Raw genomic sequence first — 4,696 nt, forward strand, 5'->3', positions numbered from 1 at the left:
CTAAACATGTTTTTTTTTTTTACTTTTAATAAATTGATGTGAAAATGTATGTACTACGAAAAAGGAGTAGAGAAAAATGAAATATTTATTTTATCTTTGAGGATTTATAAAAAAAAAAAAAAAAAAAAAAAAAATCATGAACCCAGTCTCGTGTCTCGTCTCGTCTTGTGGGATAAGGGTCTCGTCACACCCCTAGTAGCCAGAGCAAGAGATACATTAGATTTATTTTCCATGTTTGACAGTGTAACATTAAGCTGAAGTATTTCGAATGAGTTAAAGTCCACATGAAATCAAAATTGACTATATTTACATTGTTCGCCTAAATTGATCGTTTTGTGCTGAACAATTCATCCATGCGAGTCAATCCATTGTTCGCCTAAATTGATCGTTTTGTGCTGAACAATTCATCCATGCGAGTCAATCCACACACAAAAAAAATTTTGGCTTCATAATCTTTAATCAAAATCTGAAAATGCCCCTCCCCTCTGCATTGGAGGACCTTCACTGATGACGTAGGCTTGAGGAATTTGGTGTATGCTTAATCTGTAACCACGCCCCTCCAACTGACAGTAGACAGGCTGCCTGTGTGTTTGCGAGCATTGACAGCGCGTGAAAGGAGAGATGGCGGGGAGGTGCATTTTTGGTTGTGGAACTCTTGGAACACTTTTCCCTTTCCCTAAAATTCCCTCGTTATGGTCCAGATGGCTCAATTTTTTACATTTCGAGGAAGGAGGGATAACAGAGTGGTCACGGATGTGCTCGAAGCACTTCACGTGCGAATGCTTCAAAAATTGGACAGAACACGAAATGGGGTTTGTGAGATATGTCATTAACAGATAACACTGTCCCGTCAGTGTACACCGTTGGTACCTCACAAAGTTTGACGACGGTGAGTTGAAATGAACCATGTCTCATGCAATTGAACACACCTAGTTATCTAGATCCAATCAGGTGCTAGTTGGAAAATAAGCCACGCCCACTATTTTCCTCATTTATTATTCCGTTTCTCTCGGAAATACGTCACAACACTGGAGAAAAGTCGTTTGCAACTTCCGTTTCACGGGGACTTTAAACCTGTATCCTGTTTTCTGGGTAACATTGAGATTATCACTATATATTGTTGCAACACCTCCGCCACGACCAGTCTGACGAGACTCATGCTTATAACAGTTTGGTGGAGTTTAGACTAATGCTAAATCAAAAATGCCTGTCAAAATTAACACTGGAACAAACACAATCTTTATTGATTGGACAGCACAAGTACTTCTATTTGAGCGTGTAGAACAAAAGTCATCATAACAGTTATTTGAGAATTGGCTTACTAGTCATATGGAGCGAAGTGTCCTGGAGATGTTGTCCAACAGGAGATCTAAAAAGCCTAGGACGCTCCCAGAAAAGATTCCAATTATTAACAAAAAGCAGTTTCTGTTCTTTACACCATGACTATAACCATTTGTTTAAAGCAAAAAGTCTACTGAACCTTTCATGTCCTCATCGATATGTGGGAAGTGGTCCTGTGCCGCAGCGTGTTGTTGTTAACCCCAGCGTGAAGCACGTCCGCTCCGATGCTCCCCTCACCCTTCAGGATCACAGGAATCTGTGCAGAAATATCAAGAACACGAGCACCAGGGAAACAGTGAGTGTGGACTTTACCTTCAGCTAACATAGCACGAACGTGCCGGACGATGGAGTCTCCGATGATCACAACATTGTGTTCTGTCTCGCGAAGTGGAGCGAATCGGGTTCTGGTGGAGATCCTGAAGACCGGAGGCGGCGGATGGAGAGAGGTCGTCGCCCAGGGCCTGGTTCATGTCTTGCACTTTGAAATAGGGTGAAGGACATCTGGGAAGATCGCGTCCTGGATACACCGGGCCTTTGCTGAGAACCACACAGAGTAGAGGTGGTGGGAGGGTTAGCTGTATACTTAACCTGGACTCATGAGCATCAACCCCAGAATATTTCCAGCACAGCTCTCCACTCGCTCAGCTGGGCCTGCTTCTCCACAATATCATGGATCTGTTTCTTCACGGCCTCCAGCTCCTTATTAGAAATAAACAAACTAGAGAATAGGGGAAATGCAGAAAAGAAAAATAGTAATATGGAAAACATACAAAACTATCTTAAGATACCAGAATTCACATGTTTAGATTTTACAGATGCATGATGATATATTGTAAAAAATAAATATGAAGTTATTTAATAAGCTTTCTCGGATCACCTGTGTTTTCTATGTCTGTCCGCAGCTCCCATTAGACATTTTCTTGGAACTTCTCCTCTGTTTTAGAGGGTTTTTAAGACACTCCTGAAATCACTGTACATTTTTTTTATCAATATTTGTTTACAATGAAAAATCAGAACAAGCTTGAAACAGTGGTTTGAAATAGTTTCAGCCCATTTTAGACCGCAAGTGACGTCACTGATAGACTTTGTAGGCTAAATTAATTAGCTTAACGTTACTTCATTTATCTATTGACAAATTACCATCAAAAACATTTAGAAAGCAATCAAAACCGATCCTTTACGCATAAGATGTAATTAAAAGCCCAAACTTTCATTAATAAAAGCTCAAATCTAATATGCTATAACGTTAATTATGTTTCTATGCTAGCGTAATACTTGATAGTAGACATTTCAGGAAAAATACCATAATCACAGAGGTATAAATATTAACAAAAAGTACTTAAAGTAGACTGTGGATAATATTAACGTGTTACTTAACCAATCTGTCGCAGTTGTTGGCCTTTTCTTTGGTATAACTGACGAGAAACAGAGAAAATGTCAGACGAGTCCTCTCCTCTCCAGCAGCTGATGTGTACGCGGTTGCCATGGTAACTCAACGGTTAAAAGGCTAATAAAAACAATAAAATAATAAAAAAAGGTTTTGGCGACGTTAGACTTTTGTTTTTACTTTGTTTTATATATTTTATCAACCTACTTATTTATTATAAATTGTAAGACTCACCTCAGAAAAGCCAATTCTCCTGTCAGGCACAGTTGAAGTGAAAAGTGCCTAAAACAAACGCGCTGTCCTTTTGATACAACAGTCTCTGCTGCAGATGAGATGGTGTAGCCAGTCTGTGTCATTATTTCACGTTATAACTCCTTACGAGATAGAAAGTTTCACAACTCTTTTCTTGTCAATACTGTGCGCGCGGTGCGTCAGTTGGGGAAGCGCGCGCCTGTATGTCACGTCACTATATATTAAAAGCATGTCCATATTCTGACTTGGTGAAAAGAAACATATTTTATCTTTAAGGAACGTTTAATCTTGTGTCTGAAGTTTAATTACACTTTTTTAATAGTTCTATACTCAGAGAGCATATAAAGAACATACAAAAAATATGGTAATGATATTACGTGCATACGACGTAGTAATTACGTTGCCAGTAAGTCATGAAGTTACCAATATATTACCAATAGAGGACCTATCTGGGACTTTCTTGGTTATCTGGTCACGTTGGAAGGACGTACTGACGACGTTGTGAGTTGGTAATGTGATGGTAATAAAATTACGGGCATGCGACGTCGTAGTTACGTTGTCAATTGGTAAGTCATGGAATTACCAAAAATTACCAGTACGTTACGTAACTGTTACGTCGTGTGTTAGCAGGGAACATTATCCCAAGTTTAGTAAACCTTTTTTATTGAGACTATAAAAAATAATTCTGCATCTATTTTTAGGTGTGCCAGCTGCCACAGTGGGTGGCACAGGCACACCCTGGCACACCCGTGGCTACGCCACTGCTTTGAAATACTTAAGCTTTGTAACACAAAGGAACATAACTTGTCTTGTTTTTATACTTTTCAACATCTACCAGCTATAAGATTTGTTTTATTTGCATTTTATTTTTAAGAACATTAGTTTTCCACAGAATTTATATGAATAACAAAAAATGTTGTCATTTAAATCTTCCAATCAATATAAATTCAATTTGAATACAATAAATGGGATTCCAAGCTGTTTCATGCTGCATTCCAAGCTTCAAAAGGAATCCAGACACCTCAAACACATAATAAAAGTAGCTAAAACAACTGGCACAGTTGTCGAAGTTATAGAAATCAATTTGTTTAATGAATGGACCAAACTTTCATGACATAGGAACCAATGAAGGCGCGGGCACCCGTGCATGTTACATCCCACCAAATTGGCTTATGTCTATATAAGCTGAGTCCAGATAGGTTACTCTTCGGTTTTAGTGATGGGAAGTTCGATTCTTTTCCATGAACCAGTTCTTTCAGATGGCTCGATTCAATAAACCGGTTGAAAAAAACGGTTCACCGGTTCTTTTTTACGCACAACGTAATGACGTCATTGGCGATGACGTAACAGTTTAAAAACTCATAATCATGAAAAGTTTACAATTAAGTTTTGCAACAACGCACCCGAATACAGTAATAGCAATAATGTGCATACTAGGATTTAAGTCTTGAAGATATAAAGTAAATAAATTAGGTGTCATCAGCGCAGAAACCATGATCCACTTACTATATACATAATCCATTGCGATGTATTTGTTATTAAATGAACTTACGTTTTGCCAGATTGCCCTTTATTCAAGTCCTCGGTTTACCCGCGCTCATAACATTAGCCCAGAATCAGTTCAGAATCAATCGCTAAAAGAATCAGTTCGGTTCAGACGCGATGTGAGTCAGTCGGCTTCACGCTGAATCACGCATGTGCAGTATCATCAGCTCC

At 38.8% G+C, this 4,696-nt stretch overlaps 1 long non-coding RNA gene across 1 annotated transcript; it reads right to left on the reverse strand.

Moving 5' to 3' along the window:
• Window positions 1–1,394: 1,394 nt before the first annotated feature.
• On the reverse strand, window positions 1,395–3,227 carry LOC113091659 (uncharacterized). The gene is made up of 5 exons (XR_003287419.1): window positions 2,963–3,227; window positions 2,720–2,848; window positions 2,219–2,311; window positions 1,654–2,059; window positions 1,395–1,579 (listed from the first exon to the last, which is right to left on the reverse strand). It is a non-coding gene; the product is annotated as an uncharacterized LOC113091659 (long non-coding RNA).
• Window positions 3,228–4,696: the final 1,469 nt, after the last annotated feature.

Source organism: Carassius auratus, unplaced genomic scaffold (genome assembly GCF_003368295.1).
Source record: "Carassius auratus strain Wakin unplaced genomic scaffold, ASM336829v1 scaf_tig00214259, whole genome shotgun sequence".
Lineage (NCBI taxonomy): Eukaryota > Metazoa > Chordata > Actinopteri > Cypriniformes > Cyprinidae > Carassius > Carassius auratus.